General features: G+C 48.9%; 9 non-coding genes across 9 annotated transcripts; all 9 read left to right on the top strand.

Annotated features, from left to right (window-relative positions):
* Positions 1–6,765: 6,765 nt before the first annotated feature.
* Trnal-cag (transfer RNA leucine (anticodon CAG)) lies at positions 6,766–6,847 on the top strand. Its single transcript has one exon. It is a non-coding gene; the product is annotated as a tRNA-Leu (tRNA).
* Positions 6,848–7,130: 283 nt separating this feature from the next.
* On the top strand, positions 7,131–7,202 carry Trnae-cuc (transfer RNA glutamic acid (anticodon CUC)). The gene has a single exon. It is a non-coding gene; the product is annotated as a tRNA-Glu (tRNA).
* A 386-nt stretch (positions 7,203–7,588) lies between these two features.
* Positions 7,589–7,660, top strand: Trnah-gug (transfer RNA histidin (anticodon GUG)). Its single transcript has one exon. It is a non-coding gene; the product is annotated as a tRNA-His (tRNA).
* Positions 7,661–14,611: 6,951 nt separating this feature from the next.
* On the top strand, positions 14,612–14,693 carry Trnal-cag (transfer RNA leucine (anticodon CAG)). Its single transcript has one exon. It is a non-coding gene; the product is annotated as a tRNA-Leu (tRNA).
* A 283-nt stretch (positions 14,694–14,976) lies between these two features.
* On the top strand, positions 14,977–15,048 carry Trnae-cuc (transfer RNA glutamic acid (anticodon CUC)). Its single transcript has one exon. It is a non-coding gene; the product is annotated as a tRNA-Glu (tRNA).
* A 386-nt stretch (positions 15,049–15,434) lies between these two features.
* On the top strand, positions 15,435–15,506 carry Trnah-gug (transfer RNA histidin (anticodon GUG)). The gene has a single exon. It is a non-coding gene; the product is annotated as a tRNA-His (tRNA).
* Positions 15,507–22,454: 6,948 nt separating this feature from the next.
* Trnal-cag (transfer RNA leucine (anticodon CAG)) lies at positions 22,455–22,536 on the top strand. The gene has a single exon. It is a non-coding gene; the product is annotated as a tRNA-Leu (tRNA).
* A 283-nt stretch (positions 22,537–22,819) lies between these two features.
* On the top strand, positions 22,820–22,891 carry Trnae-cuc (transfer RNA glutamic acid (anticodon CUC)). The gene has a single exon. It is a non-coding gene; the product is annotated as a tRNA-Glu (tRNA).
* A 386-nt stretch (positions 22,892–23,277) lies between these two features.
* On the top strand, positions 23,278–23,349 carry Trnah-gug (transfer RNA histidin (anticodon GUG)). The gene has a single exon. It is a non-coding gene; the product is annotated as a tRNA-His (tRNA).
* The last annotated feature ends 928 nt before the right edge of the window (positions 23,350–24,277 follow it).

A 24,277-nucleotide genomic window follows, 5' to 3' on the forward strand; every position in this document is an offset into this window, starting at 1 on the left:
CGTTAACCTATTGGCATGCATCGTTAAAAATTTGTTTCTGTTTAAACGAATGACGACATTTGGCCCCTTTGTCCCTATTACAGTGTATGGGGCACGCCACTGCGGTCTAGGTTAACGGCTTCTGCCCCTTCTAACGCTTTCATGGTACAATAAGACTTGATCACCTATTTTAAAGTCTTTCGGGTTCTGGTCTCTGTCACAGTATCCTTTGTTCTTCTCCTTACACTGATTATTATAATCTCTGACACACTGTTGCATCTGTCTCATTTTCTCTTTTAATTTGAGTACACAATCATCGTAATCAGGCGCGGCTCGTGGTTTCTATACGGGGGAAGGCTGTGGCATTTATTGATCAGAGCCAACATAGACCTCGGGTTACGCTACAGATTAGTCTGACGTAAACAACTAAGAATTCAGGGGGAGGGGGTGGGCAGATCACGCTCTACCCATAATTTTACGTACTGTATCTTCTATAATCAGGTATTAAATATCATTAGAAGCTAACTTCGTGTTAAAATCTTTGGTTAGTGTTTTTATACGTCATTATTGCATTTTCTGACACTTTGCAGCAAATCATATGAAAAGACGCGTTTCGGAGAGATCTTTAATGCGGGTCTGGAAGCACCAAGTTCTTTCACTTTCATCCTATGGCCGTGTTCCAAGTTTTTACCTATTAATTTGCACACTGAATTCATATTGCGCTTGTTTCACACTCGCGGTATGTTGCAGGTATTCACCAGCAAGTAAAACTCACTAAAATCCTGCAAAATATACTCCGAAAAAGAAACTTGCTAATATCACACGGTATCAACAAAAGCAGTCAGCATCAGCAAGCAAGGAAGGTAAAGTAACGGGACAAATTTCGCGCGTTTTGTCCTCTAACCACTTATGAAACTCTCGCTAGATGGCAGTACTGGTACGTTACTGTAGTGTAGTGCACTCTGGCGGGATATTTGCAAACTTATTCTAAATGTGGATAAAATAGCCAATAGCAGAAACAAAACAACTATGTAAAACATTATCAAAACAATAATACTAAATGTCGATTAATGACGCATCGAAGCGTAGTAGAGATATGCAGAGACAGAGATTGGATAGCGAAGTTTCGGCCACTCTACATTCCTTTATTACATCGATAGTGGAACCTGAAAAATATGTGGTGGTTGGTACGACACCCTTAGGCTGCAAGCTCTGAGCCTTCGGGTCGCCCATAAAGAGCAGTACTTTGTAGAAGCCACGCCCCCAAACCGCTACTACATGCAGCTCACGGACGTTTCAAGGCGCAGCCTAAACACTACTAACCATTCGGAAAACATCTATCGATACAAACAGTTCCAAAAATGTTGACCGTCGTTATTTTAATCGGAACGGGAAATATGCGAAATTCGTCCTGATAATTTAAATTATGTAATACGTTCTTGCGAAATTTACTTTAACATATATTTTGGGGCGGCTCCGCCTCAGAGCCTTTAATTACGAGCCGCGCCTGATCGTAATTATAAGTAACACCTGCGGGATCTTTCTGCAGTATACCTGGTATGTTACATGCTCTATCGAACAGTAACTCATATGGTGTATAACTCGTGACTCTATGGCGCGTGGTTTCGTACACGAATACCGCGAATGGAAGGCATTAATTCCCATAGGATTGAGCCCTAGTGATATGGTGTCTCAAGAATTCTGTTATAGTGCGCTGTAATCTTTCCAATGCTCCGTTCCATTGAGAATGGTAGCAGGAGGTCTGTATCCTACCAATCTTAACAATCTGCACACTCTCTTTAGTGTGTCATTCAAAAAATTGCTGAGTATTAGTGAGGGTATCCCAAAGCTCAGACTTATTCTTTGCATTAGGACACGAGGTATTGTATCTGCGTCCTGCTTTTCTATCGGTTCTGCTACTATAAAGTTCGTTAGAGCATCCCAGAATGCTAGTGTATATCTGCTATTTCTGTTTGTTACCGTTAGTGGACCGACGATGTCAATATCACACCTGTCAGACACTCCTTCTGGTGTTGGTGTGTTGGTGTTGTAACCAATGGCATTTTTGTCTTTTTTTTGTAAACCAGAGCATTTTCTGATGTAGTCCTCAATATCCTTTTCCATACCGGTCCACGCTCGGTATTATATTTTTAAGTTGTTACGATTCGTTGATGACCACCAATGGGGTGCGTCATGGAATTCCCACAAAATTTCCGCCTTTTCTTCAGCAATTATCTCCTGCTGTTCATCGTCTTCGACTACCTGCACTTTCTCACTTTCATTTGGCCGTGTTTCGGCATCAGCGCACTTTACTTCCCTTATCCTTGACAGTGCAACGGCTACACAATTGTTCTTGTCCTTTTGTATACAATTTCATTGTCATATTCCTCCAATTTCAGTCTGAACTTCAATAAGCGCGAGGACGGACTGCTAATATTTCCGACCCACCACAGTGGTTCAGGACCTGTACAACGGTAAACTTATGACTAAAAACAAATGGTCTGAAATTTTTGACCACCCAGACTACGACCAGTAATCTCGCTCTGCATTGTTCAAAGTCTGGACGCATATGCTACTGGAAGGTCTCTACCTAACTCCCCGGCGAGGGGCCGAAAATTACTACGTCGTCCAAATAAATTTCACCCTGTAAACTCATGAGAACCAAATTCATCAATTTTTGGAATGTGGAGGCTGCAGAACGGGATCCCATTGACATTCTTTCGTACATAAAATGAGCGTATGGTGTACTGAAAGCTGTAAGCTCTCAGTCTTTTTCATGTAGTAACACCTGACAGTATCCCTTAGAAAAATAATGCGTTGAAAAATATTTAGCCTTACCCATTCCGTCTAAAATTTGATCTATACGTGGAAGCGGGAAGAGTGTGTTTACCGTAATGTCATTTAGTTTTCTGTAATCAGCTACCGCCCTCCATTTCCTTTTACGAGATGCATCCATCGTTTTGGGAATCACAAATGACGGAGAATTATGGGCGCTTGTTGAAGGTACTATTATATCGTCCTCCAAAAATTGGAAATTTGTGGTAAGGTCTTATGGGACCAAACTGCTGAAGCTATCGGTCCCTATGCTTACACACTATTTAATCTAACTTAAACTAACTTCCGCTAAGGACGACACTCACGCCCATGCCCGAGGGAGGACTCGAACCTCCGACGGGGGGAGCTATCATCCTCCAACATAGGCAGGTGGGGGCCCCGTAAAAGGTGACAAATGTCAGTACTATAAAACACACGGCGACGTGGCTGCCCGTCGGCACCAGAAGGGGCGTACACGTTAATATACCGTACGTTGTTGATCGTGCAAGCTACACCACGACCGTTAGGAATTGTAGCGACATTACTATAGTCATGACCAACACGAATTAAAATGGCAGTACCACAATTGCACTCGATATCAAAGTTCAAGAGTACTTGATAGCCCGGAATGGAGTGAAGTAGATCTAACACAACCTCCTGCAAAAACACTACGTCAGCAGCAATGTAATTTAAAAAACCCACAAAACTTGCAAACTTCACAGGCGACTCCAATTTATTAAGATTAATAGTAGCCACAACTGATGGAGGGCGTGCTACCATAGACAACAAGGAAAAACAAATTAAAACAAATTAGACGGCAGGAGGGGACCCACCCTCCTCCTCCATATCGTCGGCCCAGTCACAACGTTCAGACGGTGCAGCTAAAGTAGGCGGTCCGTGTGTGGGAGGTACAGACGCGGAATCCTGCGAAAGGGGACGCGTGCGACGCTGGGGGGTGTCTTCCGCCTTACGCTTAACCGAAAGTTGTGCCGGGTTCGGTGCCTGAGACGTCGGAGTGTCCATTGCAAGATTTACATCAGAGTGGTGCAACATTTCCTTTAACTACTGTACAACCTGTTCCCGCCTGTCTGCCGACACACTTGTCGTAGGCGCTGGCTGACTGCTCGCCACAGGACGCTGTGGACGACGCCCCATCGCAACCGACGGCCGAGATTCGACTACGGGGCGGGGCAAGGGCTTGTGCGCCGGCTTTTGCACAGATTTTTGTTTTTGTTTTGACTTCGGACGGGGAACCTGCTTCCATTCCGGAGACGGGCTGCGTTCTCCGCGAGAAAAAGACCGTGTGTCTAAAATCCGCGAGCTACTGGCACTGCGGAAGCGGTCAGTATTGCCACGCCTGTCCGTAACACTTTCACGCCTGGGCTTAGGTTCCTGTGAGGCAGGAGCTCCGTCCGGAACACCTTGAGGTACGGAATTAGATGGTGACGAATCCACCACAGCAACAGGGGGGGGTAACCACCTGAACGGGTTCTGATCCGGTCCGCTCCGGAACTTCAGGCACACCCGGAGGCGGAATCGGTACAGTAGTGGCGGGAACTGACTGAGAAAGTACGGACAAGGTTGGAACAGAATCAGAACCGGCTGCAGTGGCATCGACATCCATCGCGACCGCAGCAACTAACGGCGTTTCCGTTTCCGCGGAACGTGCCGGTGAACGGGGAACACCTAACAACACGGCCGCGTACGACGCGTCGTCATCCTGCCCACGGGGCGGTAGCTGCACAGGGCGCCTACGCATAGGACAATTTTGCCGAAAATGGTCTGTGGCATTGCAATGGGAACACGTTTGCGGCTGACCACTATACGAAATAAAAGCCCGGTGGCCGGCCATAACCAAAAACGAGGGAACGTGCTTCCTCACAATCATCTTTACACTACGGATACCGTTCTCAACCTGATATATATAAGCGGACGACCACTTTTCTTTCGTAATCGACAAAACTGTGCCATAAGGCATAAGGCTACGAGCTATTGTCTCATTCCTAGTATCAAACGGCAGATTGAATACCTGAACATTTCGAATACCAAATCCAGCATTCGACAGAGTAACATTACTAATGGTCCCATCAGAGTGTTTGAATTTTCGTACACCACCGTTTTCACTTACGAGGCCATCGCACAATTCCGGACATTTCAATTCAACAAACAAAGAGTTCAAGAACGCGTCTAATTGCAATCCTAGCACTTCACTTTCAGGAATTTGCAAGTCATTTTTCATCCACGAATGAATTTCGAAAGCAGACGGTCGGGTTACGTTTCTATCAAATTCGCACTGGATATTATTTTCTCGGTCTTCTGAATCCATGTGAACTTACAGTTCAGCTGACTACAGCAGCGAAGAAACAGTCACCGCGAAGAACCGTCGCCGACTGCGAAGCACACGTAAACACCGCCCGACACGCCGGAGCGAACGCGCGATGTGTTCGGGCCCACGACTCCGAAGAGACTGGTGCCTAAAACCAGCGCCTTAGACCGCTCGGCCACGTTACCGTTGGGGCAGCAGCGGCAAAACGTTTCCTTTGTACTACAAAGATCACTTCGAAATGGAAGTATCTTGGCAATCGCCGTGCCATGTATTTCCACTGCTCTCCCACTGGAAGCGTCTCTTTAGGCCATCCACAGCAAGAAAAAGCCGTGCCCGCCGTATGGTAGCGACGCCACTTGTCTGTAGCTGTCGCAGTTAAGGAGACAGCGTCAAGAGACGTTTTCGTACCGTGACCAGGTTTCGAACCTGGGCCTTCCGTAACCACTAAAGTATCGTAGCTGTAACTGTCAGGCGGAGCTAGAATGCTCCATGTATCAAACATATGTGAGCTCAACTTCACTTCACTGCTGCGACTTTTCCTTACTTCTGTGTTTTGCATTGTCTCCGGGTCCGGATACATAGTTAATGCAAATTGAATACTACCGGACCAGTGAAACAGTGAATCATTGAACAAGTACGATGCTTACCCTTGTGCCGGACTGCAACGTGGAAACGACGACGAAAAGTTTAACACAGTTTTATCCTGTGTTCGTGTGTGTTTGTGTTTTGCTGTCATTTAGTGATTTCTTTATGTTTTTATTAATTTTTTACAACTTTTGGTTCCTCCGTCATCAGCGTACATTCACGGATGCGTTGCGCACCGCGTTGCCACGGAGATTGTTTGGTCTTCAAGAAACGAGTTTTTTTTTACTTTCTTTTTCACACGTCGGAGTGGATTGTGTTTTCCTTCTCGTTATCCGCCGGACAGTTCGGAAAGTTCGGGAGTCTACTCATTCCTTTGACATGTGTCGATGATTTTAATTTTTGTGACTTTTTTCATTACTTATTTTAATGGCCGCCACGAAGCATTTTGAACATAATATTATGGGACGTGTGAAGGGTGTTCGTTCCCTGTTACTGAGAGGACTAACTCAGACAGTATTTGGTTTTTTATTCTTTTTTTTCAAATTTTATTCTTTCTTTTATTGAATTTAGGTGGACAGCGCATCATGCGCTATTATTCTTTCATTTTTTAATTTACGGCGTGTAGGCGCAAAGCTACTGCTTTGCTGTCATTATAGGCCTGCCCTTTCACTTCAAGAGGATTTTAGTTTCCCTTCGATGCTTCGTTAGCGGTCAACAGCCACAAGAAACTTTCCTCAAAGCCATCCAGTTTCTCCGATTCCATCACTTCATCTTGAACACAACGTCTACCGGAGGACGTCGACGGTCAAGGAACCATACGGAGGAGTTTTCGGATTTCAGCTGAATGGACAGTACAACGATTAATCCTTTCTGTTTGCAAGCAGCACCGTTTTATTTTATAGCTAAAGAAGCTCGCCGAAGAAGGCATAACTTGGAGAGCGCAAGGCAAAATCTACAAAAAAAAAAGAAAAAAAGTTGCCACTTTTTACGTCTCATTTTTGTGCCGTTGCGGTGTGTTCTCGTGGGGTGGGACGCAGCTCTTGTGACGCGCGTGTTGTGTAGGTAGCGTGGCCGAGCGGTCTAAGGCGCTGGTTTCAGGCACCATTCTCTTCGGAGGCGTGGGTTCGAATCCCACAGCTGCCAAACGTGTAATGTTTCCTGTGTCGAAGGCAGATGCACTCATTGCCCGCAAAGGAAACAGCAGAACAAGGCGTGAGCGTCTGCTTGGTGAATTGTCGTAGAACAGTGCGTGGTGCAACGACAGGATTTTCAGGCACCTTTTGCTCTCATCATTGCTGGCGTTCGTCTCCACGAAATGCGTCCGGAGCACGCCGTTCTATAACGCGAGAGAGTGGATTTTTTACAGTTGTCGTCAGTTAACCGTGGGTGGCTGCTGCGTTCGCTGGAAAGAGCACTGCCGTCGTTATCCGGTGTGGTCTAGTGGCTAGGATACCTGGCTCTCACCCAGGAGGCCCGGGTTCGATTCCCGGTACCGGAATTGCGCGTTTTTATTGCTCCTCTTATGCGACTTGTCTCGACTTTGCTCGACTGACGCTACGCTGACGCGTGCAGAAAGCTACGTTAAGTATGACTCGCGGCAACACCTGACGGTGAGAGAGATGCGGCGTCTATCCACTTGTTATCGAGCCACATACCGGTACCTGCAGTCAAGAGGCTTGGAGGACTGCAAGACATTGCCACGGAGGTGAATGCAGCCAACCACTGTAGTTAGTGTCCTGACAGCGCAGGCACGTTCATTTGCTCGTATACATGTGATGGAGACCGTGTCTGACACTGCTGTGGCGTACACCTTGGCCTAGGCTTTGCTGGGTGTCGCCACTTGCATTCGAGCCAGCTGCCTTCGCGGGCGCCTCCGTGGCCATGGCCGTGATCGTCTAGTGGTTAGGACATTGCGTTGTGGCCGCAATAACCCAGGTTCGAATCCTGGTCACGGCAATTTTGAAAGTTTTGCCTTGCTGCCGTTGCAATGACGAGTACTCGAAATGACAGTACTCTGTTGATTTTTTCACTCGTGTTCCGCAGGCCGCAGTTTGCACTACCACTTCATCCCCAACACGTAATGTCGCCTCCCAGAGCGCAGACGTCCGCTGCTCTCTGTAGTCGAAAAGGGCAGTTGTTTGAAGTGCGAAGGATGAGCAGCCAGTCCCAGCAGAACAGGAAGCTGTGGCGTGCACTGTTTGTACAAATGCTAGGAACACTGGCGCACCAAGCAGCGCATGTAGCGTGGCCGAGCGCTTTAAGGCGCTGGTTTAAGGCACCAGTATCTCTGTAGGCGCGGTTTCGAATCCCGTAGCTGCCGGCGGTTTTGCTGTGATCGCGTTAACCTGGCGCTTTTTCTTCAAGTGTAACCTCCTTGAGCTCACATATGTTTGATACATGGAGCATTCTAGCTCCGCCTGACAGTTACAGCTACGATACTTTAGTGGTTACGGAAGGCCCAGGTTCGAAACCTGGTCACGGTACGAAAACGTCTCTTGACGCTGTCTCCTTAACTGCGACAGCTACAGACAAGTGGCGTCGCTACCATACGGCGGGCACGGCTTTTTCTTCCTGTGGATGGCCTAAAGAGACGCTTCCAGTGGGAGAGCAGTGGAAATACATGGCACGGCGATTGCCAAGATACTTCCATTTCGAAGTGATCTTTGTAGTACAAAGGAAACGTTTTGCCGCTGCTGCCCCAACGGTAACGTGGCCGAGCGGTCTAAGGCGCTGGTTTTAGGCACCAGTTTCTTCGGAGTCGTGGGCCCGAACACATCGCGCGCTCGCTCCGGCGTGTCGGGCGGTGTTTACGTGTGCTTCGCAGTCGGCGACGGTTCTTCGCGGTGACTGTTTCTTCGCTGCTGTAGTCAGCTGAACTGTAAGTTCACATGGATTCAGAAGACCGAGAAAATAATATCCAGTGCGAATTTGATAGAAACGTAACCCGTCCGTCTGCTTTCGAAATTCATTCGTGGATGAAAAATGACTTGCAAATTCCTGAAAGTGAAGTGCTAGGATTGCAATTAGATGCGTTCTTGAACTCTTTGTTTGTTGAATTGAAATGTCCGGAATTGTGCGATGGCCTCGTAAGTGAAAACGGTGGTGTACGAAAATTCAAACACTGTGATGGGACTATTAGTAATGTTACACTGTCGAATGCTGGATTTGGTATTCGAAATGTTCGGGTATTCAATCTGCCATTTGATACTAGGAATGAGACAATAGCTCGTAGCCTTATGCCTTATGGCACAGTTTTGTCGATTACGAAAGAAAAGTGGTCGTCCGCTTATATATATCAGGTTGAGAACGGTATCCGTAGTGTAAAGATGATTGTGAGGAAGCACGTTCCCTCGTTTTTGGTTATGGCCGGCCACCGGGCTTTTATTTCGTATAGTGGTCAGCCGCAAACGTGTTCCCATTGCAATGCCACAGACCATTTTCGGCAAAATTGTCCTAGGCGTAGGCGCCCTGTGCAGCTACCGCCCCGTGGGCAGGATGACGACGCGTCGTACGCGGCCGTGTTGTTAGGTGTTCCCCGTTCACCGGCACGTTCCGCGGAAACGCCGTTAGTTGCTGCGGTCGCGATGGATGTCGATGCCACTGCAGCCGGTTCTGATTCTGTTCCAACCTTGTCCGTACTTTCTCAGTCAGTTCCCGCCACTACTGTACCGATTCCGCCTCCGGGTGTGCCTGAAGTTCCGGAGCGGACCGGATCAGAACCCGTTCAGGTGGTTACCCCCCCCTGTTGCTGTGGTGGATTCGTCACCATCTAATTCCGTACCTCAAGGTGTTCCGGACGGAGCTCCTGCCTCACAGGAACCTAAGCCCAGGCGTGAAAGTGTTACGGACAGGCGTGGCAATACTGACCGCTTCCGCAGTGCCAGTAGCTCGCGGATTTTAGACACACGGTCTTTTTCTCGCGGAGAACGCAGCCCGTCTCCGGAATGGAAGCAGGTTCCCCGTCCGAAGTCAAAACAAAAACAAAAATCTGTGCAAAAGCCGGCGCACAAGCCCTTGCCCCGCCCCGTAGTCGAATCACGGCCGTCGGTTGCGACGGGGCGTCGTCCACAGCGTCCTGTGGCGAGCAGTCAGCCAGCGCCTACGACAAGTGTGTCGGCAGACAGGCGGGAACAGGTTGTACAGCAGTTAAAGGAAATGTTGCACCACTCTGATGTAAATCTTGCAATGGACACTCCGACGTCTCAGGCACCGAACCCGGCACAACTTTCGGTTAAGCGTAAGGCGGAAGACACCCCCCCAGCGTCGCACGCGTCCCCTTTCGCAGGATTCCGCGTCTGTACCTCCCACACACGGACCGCCTACTTTAGCTGCACCGTCTGAACGTTGTGACTGGGCCGACGATATGGAGGAGGAGGGTGGGTCCCCTCCTGCCGTCTAATTTGTTTTAATTTGTTTTTCCTTGTTGTCTATGGTAGCACGCCCTCCATCAGTTGTGGCTACTATTAATCTTAATAAATTGGAGTCGCCTGTGAAGTTTGCAAGTTTTGTGGGTTTTTTAAATTACATTGCTGCTGACGTAGTGTTTTTGCAGGAGGTTGTGTTAGATCTACTTCACTCCATTCCGGGCTATCAAGTACTCTTGAACTTTGATATCGAGTGCAATTGTGGTACTGCCATTTTAATTCGTGTTGGTCATGACTATAGTAATGTCGCTACAATTCCTAACGGTCGTGGTGGAGCTTGCACGATCAACAACGTACGGTATATTAACGTGTACGCCCCTTCTGGTGCCGACGGGCAGCCACGTCGCCGTGTGTTTTATAGTAGTGACATTTGTCACCTTTTACGGGGCCCCCACCTGCCTATAGTCATGGGCGGAGATTTTAACTGCGTGCTGGAAGATAGAGATCAGGAGCCACGGCCGTATAAGTGCCTAGAATTACAGACGCTCGTGACTGAGATGAATTTAATTGACTCGTGGTGTCATTTACACCCGCGGGACGTGGGATTTACTTTCTTTTACCCCACGGGAAGGAGTCGGCTCGATAGGATTTATGTTTCTCGTGAAAAACAGCACTGTCTTACGGACTCCTCTGTTCACCCCGTGATTTTTTCCGATCATTGTGCGTATGTCTGCCGCTTTCATTCTCTGTTGGCGACTAAACCCCGCGCAAGTCGATTATGGAAGTTTAATGTGCGACATCTCTCACACCCACATTTTGCGCCGGTTATCGTGCGTATGTGGCAGAGGGTGCTGAAATATCGCGGTCTCTATGCCTGTACTTTGTCTTGGTGGGTAGAATTTGTTAAGCCGGCATTACGCAAGACCCTCTTGGAGTTTAGTCAGAATGTTGCTCACTGGGAGCGTTCTACATTGCAATTTTATGAAACCTGTTTAACTGATGCCATCCACCTGCACACAAATAATCCCGCTCTTCGGATGGCAACAATTCGGCGTATAAAACTCCGTCTTCTGGCTTTGAAAAGGGAATCGTTGCGCATATCTGTCGTACGGAGCCGAGCCCCCGGGGCGCTGGCTGATGAAGCGCCTTCCGTGTTTCATCAGCTGCGCGAACGCCGGCGCGCAAAGCGACATTACGTCACAGAGCTGGAATCAGCTGACGGTGCGCGGCTTAATAGCCAGGCGGCAATTCTTGCCGAGGCCCACCGTCACTTCATCGAACTTTTCAGTGAGAAATACACTGATGCTGCCGCGATTTCCGAGCTTCTCCACGACGTTCCATACGTCTTATCCGTAGCGGATCGCCGTCGCCTCACAGAAAACTTTACCGTGGACGAAGTGGGTGATATCTTAAAACTGTGTTCCCAGAACAAATCACCGGGCGCTGATGGGTTGCCACCGGAATTTTATCTGCATTTTTGGCACTTGTTTGGCTCTGCCCTGACTGACGTTTTTAATGAAATTTTAAATGGTGTGGATGTCCCTGCGTCCTTCCTGGAAGGTATTGTGGTCTTGGTTCCAAAGGTTCTGGTCACCAGGAAACTGTGCAATCTTAGACCAATCACCCTTCTTAATGGTGATTACAAACTCTTCACCAAATGTGTCTCCTCCCGCTTGAAGCTGGTCATGAAAAAACTGATTAGTCCCTTTCAATACTGTGCAGTGCCTCAACGCACTCTCTATGGTGCTGTGTCGACATACCGAGATGCCATTGCCTATGCTTCGACGAATAGGATTCCTTTTGGCATTTTATCCATCGATTTTGCAATGGCTTTTGACAGAGTTAGCCACCTATATCTCCGGCGAGTGCTCCAGAAGTTTGGTTTCGGTGTAAAGTATATAACTATGATTTTTAACCTTTTCAAAAATTCCACCTCACGGATTAGTATCAATGGACTTTTATCGGAACCTGTTCCGCTCTGCTGTTCAGTCAAACAAGGGTGCCCTCTGTCAATGGCGCTTTACGCTATTTCCTTAGATCCTTTGTTGCGTAAGTTGCACAGTGTTTGTAGGGGAATACGTATTGGGAATGAGAAGCACGTTTGTCGCGCTTATGCTGACGACCTTGGCCTCTTGGTGTCCTCGGCTACCGACTTTGCTACAATACGCGCAGTTCTTACACAGTATGAACGTGCATCCGGTGCGAGCATCAATACCCGTAAGACGGTTTTTCTTCCTATTTATGCAGCGACACGTGGCTTCAAACGCCCATGGTTTACAGTAAAGCAGGAACACAAAATTTTGGGAGTTCGCTTTCAAGCCAATCTGTTACAGACTGCGTCCTACAACTGGCGTATTGTCTTAAATGGCATACGAGCTATGGCTAGCCTGTCCGCTACTCGCACCCTCGCATTAACACAGCGGGTGATTTTAATAAATGTTTTCTTGCTCAGCAAAGCCTGGTACCTCGCACAGTTATTTCAGGTACCCAAGAATTTGGGCAGAGCCATAACACAGGCAGTCTATTGGCTATTGTGGCGGGGACATATTTTCAAGGTGTCTTACGAAACATGTACTCTGCCGCGCGAACAGGGTGGGCTCGGGCTCATTCATTTGCTATGAAAGCCGCAGCGTTGCTCCTTCATCGGACGAGCGTCACCATTGAACAGGATCCGTCGAGCCCCACAGCTGTTCTGTTCGCTATTCATCGGCCTCTATCTCAAGCAGCACCTCTCGACCCGACTACCATCCCGTTTCAGCTGCGTTATGTTCGAGAATACTTCATTCAAAAAAGTTATCTCGCCGCCGACGTACTCGACCATCGCACACGGACTGTGAAACGTGTCTACCAGGGACTCAGAGGACGGCCAGTCGGTAATAAGATGGAGGCGCGCTACCCGCGATCTGCGTGGAGGACGGTGTGGGCTCACGTTCATGCTCCCTTCCTGCCAGCGGACGTCAGCAGCTTTTGGTACCAAGTGGTTAACAGAATTCTCCCCACCAACGAAAAGCTGCGCCGCATTCACTTATCTCCATCGAGCTTGTGTGAAGACTGTCGCCAAGACGACACCTTAGAACATCGTTTCGTGTGCCTGAGGTCACGGTCGACTTGGAACATTGCCGCCAGGATGCTCGCACTTATCAACCGGACCAGCGCTGCCGCTTTTTCTGCGGACACGGCATTGATCCCGGACTTCAACCCTTATCCGCATACGAAGCGTGCCGCCACTGCATGGATCGTGTCTCACACTGTGTACGCCCTCCTGCAATTGCGACTTACGGGCGACTATGCCTTTTTGGTTTATTTGTCTACGCAACATGACCTTACCAAAACCAGGAAAGACTATCACCAACTCTTTGCTAATTTTCTGCAAATTGCACTCGCATTTGCCCACGACAAACTGTTGTAATCAACACTTCACTGCTGCGACTTTTCCTTACTTCTGTGTTTTGCATTGTCTCCGGGTCCGGATACATAGTTAATGCAAATTGAATACTACCGGACCAGTGAAACAGTGAATCATTGAACAAGTACGATGCTTACCCTTGTGCCGGACTGCAACGTGGAAACGACGACGAAAAGTTTAACACAGTTTTATCCTGTGTTCGTGTGTGTTTGTGTTTTGCTGTCATTTAGTGATTTCTTTATGTTTTTATTCATTTTTTACAACTTTTGGTTCCTCCGTCATCAGCGTACATTCACGGATGCGTTGTGCACCGCGTTGCCACGGAGATTGTTTGGTCTTCAAGAAACGAGTTTTTTTTACTTTCTTTTTCACACGTCGGAGTGGATTGTGTTTTCCTACTCGTTATCCGCCGGACAGTTCGGAAAGTTCGGGAGTCTACTCATTCCTTTGACATGTGTCGATGATTTTAATTTTTGTGACTTTTTTCATTACTTATTTTAATGGCCGCCACGAAGCATTTTGAACATAATATTATGGGACGTGTGAAGGGTGTTCGTTCCCTGTTACTGAGAGGACTAACTCAGACAGTATTTGGTTTTTTATTCTTTTTTTTTTCAAATTTTATTCTTTCTTTTATTGAATTTAGGTGGACAGCGCCTCATGCGCTATTATTCTTTCATTTTTTATTTTACGGCGTGTAGGCGCAAAGCTACTGCTTTGCTGTCATTATAGGCCTGCCCTTTCACTTCAAGAGGATTTTAGTTTTCCTTCGATGCTTCGTTAGCGGTCAACAGCCACAAGAAACTTTCCTCAAAGCCATCCAGTTTCTCCGATTCCATCACTTCATCTTGAACACAACGTCTACCGGAGGACGTCGACGGTCAAGGAACCATACGGAGGAGTTTTCGGATTTCAGCTGAATGGACAGTACAACGATTAATCCTTTCTGTTTGCAAGCAGCACCGTTTTATTTTATAGCTAAAGAAGCTCGCCGAAGAAGGCATAACTTGGAGAGCGCAAGGCAAAATCTACAAAAAAAAAAGAAAAAAAGTTGCCACTTTTTACGTCTCATTTTTGTGCCGTTGCGGTGTGCTCTCGTGGGGTGGGACGCAGCTCTTGTGACGCGCGTGTTGTGTAGGTAGCGTGGCCGAGCGGTCTAAGGCGCTGGTTTCAGGCACCATTCTCTTCGGAGGCGTGGGTTCGAATCCCACAGCTGCCAAACGTGTAATGTTTCCTGTGTCGAAGGCAGATGCACTCATTGCCCGCAAAGGAAACAGCAGAACAAGGCGTGAGCGTCTGCTTGGTGAATTGTCGTAGAACAGTGCGTGGTGCAACGACAGGATTTTCAGGCACCTTTTGCTCTCATCATTGCTGGCGTTCGTCTCCACGAAATGCGTCCGGAGCACGCCGTTCTATAACGCGAGAGAGTGGATTTTTTACAGTTGTCGTCAGTTAACCGTCGGTGGCTGCTGCGTTCGCTGGAAAGAGCACTGCCGTCGTTATCCGGTGTGGTCTAGTGACTAGGATACCTGGCTCTCACCCAGGAGGCCCGGGTTCGATTCCCGGTACCGGAATTGCGCGTTTTTATTGCTCCTCTTATGCGACTTGTCTCGACTTTGCTCGACTGACGCTACGCTGACGCGTGCAGAAAGCTACGTTAAGTATGACTCGCGGCAACACCTGACGGCGAGAGAGATGCGGCGTCTACCCACTTGTTATCGAGCCACATACCGGTACCTGTAGTCAAGAGGCTTGGAGGACTGCAAGACATTGCCACGGAGGTGAATGCAGCCAACCACTGTAGTTAGTGTCCTGACAGCGCAGGCACGTTCATTTGCTCGTATACATGTGATGGAGACCGTGTCTGACACTGCTGTGGCGTACACCTTGGCCTAGGCTTTGCTGGGTATCGCCACTTGCATTCGAGCCAGCTGCCTTCGCGGGCGCCTCCGTGGCCATGGCCGTGATCGTCTAGTGGTTAGGACATTGCGTTGTGGCCGCAATAACCCAGGTTCGAATCCTGGTCACGGCAATTTTGAAAGTTTTGCCTTGCTGCCGTTGCAATGACGAGTACTCGAAATGACAGTACTCTGTTGATTTTTTCACTCGTGTTCCGCAGGCCGCAGTTTGCACTACCACTTCATCCCCAACACGTAATGTCGCCTCCCAGAGCGCAGACGTCCGCTGCTCTCTGTAGTCGAAAAGGGCAGTTGTTTGAAGTGCGATGGATGAGCAGCCAGTCCCAGCAGAACAGGAAGCTGTGGCGTGCACTGTTTGTACAAATGCTAGGAACACTGGCGCACCAAGCAGCGCATGTAGCGTGGCCGAGCGCTTTAAGGCGCTGGTTTAAGGCACCAGTATCTCTGTAGGCGCGGTTTCGAATCCCGTAGCTGCCGGCGGTTTTGCTGTGATCGCGTTAACCTGGCGCTTTTTCTTCAAGTGTAACCTCCTTGAGCTCACATATGTTTGATACATGGAGCATTCTAGCTCCGCCTGACAGTTACAGCTACGATACTTTAGTGGTTACGGAAGGCCCAGGTTCGAAACCTGGTCACGGTACGAAAACGTCTCTTGACGCTGTCTCCTTAACTGCGACAGCTACAGACAAGTAGCGTCGCTACCATACGGCGGGCACGGCTTTTTCTTCCTGTGGATGGCCTAAAGAGACGCTTCCAGTGGGAGAGCAGTGGAAATACATGGCACGGCGATTGCCAAGATACTTCCATTTCGAAGTGATCTTTGTAGTACAAAGGAAACGTTTTGCCGCTGCTGCCCCAACGGTAACGTGGCCGAGCGGTCTAAGGCGCTGGTTTTAGGCACCAGTTTCTTCGGAGTCGTGGGCCCGAACACATCGCGCGCTCGCTCCGGCGTGTCGGGCGGTGTTTACGTGTGCTTCGCAGTCGGCGACGGTTCTTCGCGGTGACTGTTTCTTCGCTGCTGTAGTCAGCTGAACTGTAAGTTCACATGGATTCAGAAGACCGAGAAAATAATATCCAGTGCGAATTTGATAGAAACGTAACCCGTCCGTCTGCTTTCGAAATTCATTCGTGGATGAAAAATGACTTGCAAATTCCTGAAAGTGAAGTGCTAGGATTGCAATTAGACGCGTTCTTGAACTCTTTGTTTGTTGAATTGAAATGTCCGGAATTGTGCGATGGCCTCGTAAGTGAAAACGGTGGTGTACGAAAATTCAAACACTGTGATGGGACCATTAGTAATGTTACTCTGTCGAATGCTGGATTTGGTATTCGAAATGTTCGGGTATTCAATCTGCCATTTGATACTAGGAATGAGACAATAGCTCGTAGCCTTATGCCTTATGGCTCAGTTTTGTCGATTACGAAAGAAAAGTGGTCGTCCGCTTATATATATCAGGTTGAGAACGGTATCCGTAGTGTAAAGATGATTGTGAGGAAGCACGTTCCCTCGTTTTTGGTTATGGCCGGCCACCGGGCTTTTATTTCGTATAGTGGTCAGCCGCAAACGTGTTCCCATTGCAATGCCACAGACCATTTTCGGCAAAATTGTCCTAGGCGTAGGCGCCCTGTGCAGCTACCGCCCCGTGGGCAGGATGACGACGCGTCGTACGCGGCCGTGTTGTTAGGTGTTCCCCGTTCACCGGCACGTTCCGCGGAAACGCCGTTAGTTGCTGCGGTCGCGATGGATGTCGATGCCACTGCAGCCGGTTCTGATTCTGTTCCAACCTTGTCCGTACTTTCTCAGTCAGTTCCCGCCACTACTGTACCGATTCCGCCTCCGGGTGTGCCTGAAGTTCCGGAGCGGACCGGATCAGAACCCGTTCAGGTGGTTACCCCCCCTGTTGCTGTGGTGGATTCGTCACCATCTAATTCCGTACCTCAAGGTGTTCCGGACGGAGCTCCTGCCTCACAGGAACCTAAGCCCAGGCGTGAAAGTGTTACGGACAGGCGTGGCAATACTGACCGCTTCCGCAGTGCCAGTAGCTCGCGGATTTTAGACACACGGTCTTTTTCTCGCGGAGAACGCAGCCCGTCTCCGGAATGGAAGCAGGTTCCCCGTCCGAAGTCAAAACAAACACAAAAATCTGTGCAAAAGCCGGCGCACAAGCCCTTGCCCCGCCCCGTAGTCGAATCACGGCCGTCGGTTGCGACGGGGCGTCGTCCACAGCGTCCTGTGGCGAGCAGTCAGCCAGCGCCTACGACAAGTGTGTCGGCAGACAGGCGGGAACAGGTTGTACAGCAGTTAAAGGAAATGTTGCACCACTCTGATGTAAATCTTGCAATGGACACTCCGACGTCTCAGGCACCGAACCCGGCACAACTTTCGGTTAAGCGTAAGGCGGAAGACACCCCCCAGCATCGCACACGTCCCCTTTCGCAGGATTCCGCGTCTGTACCTCCCACACACGGACCGCCTACTTTAGCTGCACCGTCTGAACGTTGTGACTGGGCCGACGATATGGAGGAGGAGGGTGGGTCCCCTCCTGCCGTCTAATTTGTTTTAATTTGTTTTTCCTTGTTGTCTATGGTAGCACGCCCTCCATCAGTTGTGGCTACTATTAATCTTAATAAATTGGAGTCGCCTGTGAAGTTTGCAAGTTTTGTGGGTTTTTTAAATTACATTGCTGCTGACGTAGTGTTTTTGCAGGAGGTTGTGTTAGATCTACTTCACTCCATTCCGGGCTATCAAGTACTCTTGAACTTTGATATCGAGTGCAATTGTGGTACTGCCATTTTAATTCGTGTTGGTCATGACTATAGTAATGTCGCTACAATTCCTAACGGTCGTGGTGTAGCTTGCACGATCAACAACGTACGGTATATTAACGTGTACGCCCCTTCTGGTGCCGACGGGCAGCCACGTCGCCGTGTGTTTTATAGTAGTGACATTTGTCACCTTTTACGGGGCCCCCACCTGCCTATAGTCATGGGCGGAGATTTTAACTGCGTGCTGGAAGATAGAGATCAGGAGCCACGGCCGTATAAGTGCCTAGAATTACAGACGCTCGTGACTGAGATGAATTTAATTGACTCGTGGTGTCATTTACACCCGCGGGACGTGGGATTTACTTTCTTTTACCCCACGGGAAGGAGTCGGCTCGATAGGATTTATGTTTCTCGTGAAAAACAGCACTGTCTTACGGACTCCTCTGTTCACCCCGTGATTTTTTCCGATCATTGTGCGTATGTCTGCCGCTTTCATTCTCTGTTGGCGACTAAACCCCGCGCAAGTCGATTATGGAAGTTTAATGTGCGACATCTCTCACACCCACATTTTGCGCCGGTTATCGTGCGTATGTGGCAGAGGGTGCTGAAATATCGCGGTCTCTATGCCTGTACTTTGTCTTGGTGGGTAGAATTTGTTAAGCCGGCATTACGCAAGACCCTCTTGGAGTTTAGTCAGAATGTTGCTCACTGGGAGCGTTCTACATTGCAATTTTATGAAACCTGTTTAACTGATGCCATCCACCTGCACACAAATAATCCCGCTCTTCGGATGGCAACAATTCGGCGTATAAAACTCCGTCTTCTGGCTTTGAAAAGGGAATCGTTGCGCATATCTGTCGTACGGAGCCGAGCCCCCGGGGCGCTGGCTGATGAAGCGCCTTCCGTGTTTCATCAGCTGCGCGAACGCCGGCGCGCAAAGCGACGTTACGTCACAGAGCTGGAATCAGCTGACGGTGCGCGGCTTAATAGCCAGGCGGCAATTCTTGCCGAGGCCCACCGTCACTTCATCGAACTTTTCAGTGAGAAATACACTGATGCTGCCGCGATTTCCGAGCTTCTCCACGACGTTCCATACGTCTTATCCGTAGCGGATCGCCGTCGCCTCACAGAAAACTTTACCGTGGACGAAGTGGGTGATATCTTAAAACTGTGTTCCCAGAACAAATCACCGGGCGCTGATGGGTTGCCACCGGAATTTTATCTGCATTTTTGGCACTTGTTTGGCTCTGCCCTGACTGACGTTTTTAATGAAATTTTAAATGGTGTGGATGTCCCTGCGTCCTTCCTGGAAGGTATTGTGGTCTTGGTTCCAAAGGTTCCGGTCACCAGGAAACTGTGCAATCTTAGACCAATCACCCTTCTTAATGGTGATTACAAACTCTTCACCAAATGTGTCTCCTCCCGCTTGAAGCTGGTCATGAAAAAACTGATTAGTCCCTTTCAATACTGTGCAGTGCCTCAACGCACTCTCTATGGTGCTGTGTCGACATACCGAGATGCCATTGCCTATGCTTCGACGAATAGGATTCCTTTTGGCATTTTATCCATCGATTTTGCAATGGCTTTTGACAGAGTTAGCCACCTATATCTCCGGCGAGTGCTCCAGAAGTTTGGTTTCGGTGTAAAGTATATAACTATGATTTTTAACCTTTTCAAAAATTCCACCTCACGGATTAGTATCAATGGACTTTTATCGGAACCTGTTCCGCTCTGCTGTTCAGTCAAACAAGGGTGCCCTCTGTCAATGGCGCTTTACGCTATTTCCTTAGATCCTTTGTTGCGTAAGTTGCACAGTGTTTGTAGGGGAATACGTATTGGGAATGAGAAGCACGTTTGTCGCGCTTATGCTGACGACCTTGGCCTCTTGGTGTCCTCGGCTACCGACTTTGCTACAATACGCGCAGTTCTTACACAGTATGAACGTGCATCCGGTGCGAGCATCAATACCCGTAAGACGGTTTTTCTTCCTATTTATGCAGCGACACGTGGCTTCAAACGCCCATGGTTTACAGTAAAGCAGGAACACAAAATTTTGGGAGTTCGCTTTCAAGCCAATCTGTTACAGACTGCGTCCTACAACTGGCGTATTGTCTTAAATGGCATACGAGCTATGGCTAGCCTGTCCGCTACTCGCACCCTCGCATTAACACAGCGGGTGATTTTAATAAATGTTTTCTTGCTCAGCAAAGCCTGGTACCTCGCACAGTTATTTCAGGTACCCAAGAATTTGGGCAGAGCCATAACACAGGCAGTCTATTGGCTATTGTGGCGGGGACATATTTTCAAGGTGTCTTACGAAACATGTACTCTGCCGCGCGAACAGGGTGGGCTCGGGCTCATTCATTTGCTATGAAAGCCGCAGCGTTGCTCCTTCATCGGACGAGCGTCACCATTGAACAGGATCCGTCGAGCCCCACAGCTGTTCTGTTCGCTATTCATCGGCCTCTATCTCAAGCAGCACCTCTCGACCCGACTACCATCCCGTTTCAGCTGCGTTATGTTCGAGAATACTTCATTCAAAAAAGTTATCTCGCCGCCGACGTACTCGACCATCGCACACGGACTGTGAAACGTGTCTACCAGGGACTCAGAGGACGGCCAGTCGGTAATAAGATGGAGGCGCGCTACCCGCGATCTGCGTGGAGGACGGTGTGGGCTCACGTTCATGCTCCCTTCCTGCCAGCGGACGTCAGCAGCTTTTGGTACCAAGTGGTTAACAGAATTCTCCCCACCAACGAAAAGCTGCGCCGCATTCACTTATCTCCATCGAGCTTGTGTGAAGACTGTCGCCAAGACGACACCTTAGAACATCGTTTCGTGTGCCTGAGGTCACGGTCGACTTGGAACATTGCCGCCAGGATGCTCGCACTTATCAACCGGACCAGCGCTGCCGCTTTTTCTGCGGACACGGCATTGATCCCGGACTTCAACCCTTATCCGCATACGAAGCGTGCCGCCACTGCATGGATCGTGTCTCACACTGTGTACGCCCTCCTGCAATTGCGACTTACGGGCGACTATGCCTTTTTGGTTTATTTGTCTACGCAACATGACCTTACCAAAACCAGGAAAGACTATCACCAACTCTTTGCTAATTTTCTGCAAATTGCACTCGCATTTGCCCACGACAAACTGTTGTAATCAACACTTCACTGCTGCGACTTTTCCTTACTTCTGTGTTTTGCATTGTCTCCGGGTCCGGATACATAGTTAATGCAAATTGAATACTACCGGACCAGTGAAACAGTGAATCATTGAACAAGTACGATGCTTACCCTTGTGCCGGACTGCAACGTGGAAACGACGACGAAAAGTTTAACACAGTTTTATCCTGTGTTCGTGTGTGTTTGTGTTTTGCTGTCATTTAGTGATTTCTTTATGTTTTTATTCATTTTTTACAACTTTTGGTTCCTCCGTCATCAGCGTACATTCACGGATGCGTTGCGCACCGCGTTGCCACGGAGATTGTTTGGTCTTCAAGAAACGAGTTTTTTTTACTTTCTTTTTCACACGTCGGAGTGGATTGTGTTTTCCTTCTCGTTATCCGCCGGACAGTTCGGAAAGTTCGGGAGTCTACTCATTCCTTTGACATGTGTCGATGATTTTAATTTTTGTGACTTTTTTCATTACTTATTTTAATGGCCGCCACGAAGCATTTTGAACATAATATTATGGGACGTGTGAAGGGTGTTCGTTCCCTGTTACTGAGAGGACTAACTCAGACAGTATTTGGTTTTTTATTCTTTTTTTTTCAAATTTTATTCTTTCTTTTATTGAATTTAGGTGGACAGCGCCTCATGCGCTATTATTCTTTCATTTTTTATTTTACGGCGTGTAGGCGCAAAGCTACTGCTTTGCTGTCATTATAGGCCTGCCCTTTCACTTCAAGAGGATTTTAGTTTTCCTTCGATGCTTCGTTAGCGGTCAACAGCCACAAGAAACTTTCCTCAAAGCCATCCAGTTTCTCCGATTCCATCACTTCATCTTGAACACAACGTCTACCGGAGGACGTCGACGGTCAAGGAACCATACGGAGGAGTTTTCGGATTTCAGCTGAATGGACAGTACAACGATTAATCCTTTCTGTTTGCAAGCAGCACCGTTTTATTTTATAGCTAAAGAAGCTCGCCGAAGAAGGCATAACTTGGAGAGCTCAAGGCAAAATCTACAAAAAAAAAAGAAAAAAAGTTGCCACTTTTTACGTCTCATTTTTGTGCCGTTGCGGTGTGCTCTCGTGGGGTGGGACGCAGCTCTTGTGACGCGCGTGTTGTGTAGGTAGCGTGGCCGAGCGGTCTAAGGCGCTGGTTTCAGGCACCATTCTCTTCGGAGGCGTGGGTTCGAATCCCACAGCTGCCAAACGTGTAATGTTTCCTGTGTCGAAGGCAGATGCACTCATTGCCCGCAAAGGAAACAGCAGAACAAGGCGTGAGCGTCTGCTTGGTGAATTGTCGTAGAACAGTGCGTGGTGCAACGACAGGATTTTCAGGCACCTTTTGCTCTCATCATTGCTGGCGTTCGTCTCCACGAAATGCGTCCGGAGCACGCCGTTCTATAACGCGAGAGAGTGGATTTTTTACAGTTGTCGTCAGTTAACCGTCGGTGGCTGCTGCGTTCGCTGGAAAGAGCACTGCCGTCGTTATCCGGTGTGGTCTAGTGGCTAGGATACCTGGCTCTCACCCAGGAGGCCCGGGTTCGATTCCCGGTACCGGAATTGCGCGTTTTTATTGCTCCTCTTATGCGACTTGTCTCGACTTTGCTCGACTGACGCTACGCTGACGCGTGCAGAAAGCTACGTTAAGTATGACTCGCGGCAACACCTGACGGCGAGAGAGATGCGGCGTCTACCCACTTGTTATCGAGCCACATACCGGTACCTGTAGTCAAGAGGCTTGGAGGACTGCAAGACATTGCCACGGAGGTGAATGCAGCCAACCACTGTAGTTAGTGTCCTGACAGCGCAGGCACGTTCATTTGCTCGTATACATGTGATGGAGACCGTGTCTGACACTGCTGTGGCGTACACCTTGGCCTAGGCTTTGCTGGGTATCGCCACTTGCATTCGAGCCAGCTGCCTTCGCGGGCGCCTCCGTGGCCATGGCCGTGATCGTCTAGTGGTTAGGACATTGCGTTGTGGCCGCAATAACCCAGGTTCGAATCCTGGTCACGGCAATTTTGAAAGTTTTGCCTTGCTGCCGTTGCAATGACGAGTACTCGAAATGACAGTACTCTGTTGATTTTTTCACTCGTGTTCCGCAGGCCGCAGTTTGCACTACCACTTCATCCCCAACACGTAATGTCGCCTCCCAGAGCGCAGACGTCCGCTGCTCTCTGTAGTCGAAAAGGGCAGTTGTTTGAAGTGCGATGGATGAGCAGCCAGTCCCAGCAGAACAGGAAGCTGTGGCGTGCACTGTTTGTACAAATGCTAGGAACACTGGCGCACCAAGCAGCGCATGTAGCGTGGCCGAGCGCTTTAAGGCGCTGGTTTAAGGCACCAGTATCTCTGTAGGCGCGGTTTCGAATCCCGTAGCTGCCGGCGGTTTTGCTGTGATCGCGTTAACCTGGCGCTTTTTCTTCAAGTGTAACCTCCTTGAGCTCACATATGTTTGATACATGGAGCATTCTAGCTCCGCCTGACAGTTACAGCTACGATACTTTAGTGGTTACGGAAGGCCCAGGTTCGAAACCTGGTCACGGTACGAAAACGTCTCTTGACGCTGTCTCCTTAACTGCGACAGCTACAGACAAGTGGCGTCGCTACCATACGGCGGGCACGGCTTTTTCTTCCTGTGGATGGCCTAAAGAGACGCTTCCAGTGGGAGAGCAGTGGAAATACATGGCACGGCGATTGCCAAGATACTTCCATTTCGAAGTGATCTTTGTAGTACAAAGGAAACGTTTTGCCGCTGCTGCCCCAACGGTAACGTGGCCGAGCGGTCTAAGGCACTGGTTTTAGGCACCAGTTTCTTCGGAGTCGTGGGCCCGAACACATCGCGCGCTCGCTCCGGCGTGTCGGGCGGTGTTTACGTGTGCTTCGCAGTCGGCGACGGTTCTTCGCGGTGACTGTTTCTTCGCTGCTGTAGTCAGCTGAACTGTAAGT

The sequence above is a fragment of the Schistocerca serialis genome, chromosome 1, assembly GCF_023864345.2.
Source record: "Schistocerca serialis cubense isolate TAMUIC-IGC-003099 chromosome 1, iqSchSeri2.2, whole genome shotgun sequence".
In the NCBI taxonomy this organism is placed as follows: domain Eukaryota; kingdom Metazoa; phylum Arthropoda; class Insecta; order Orthoptera; family Acrididae; genus Schistocerca; species Schistocerca serialis.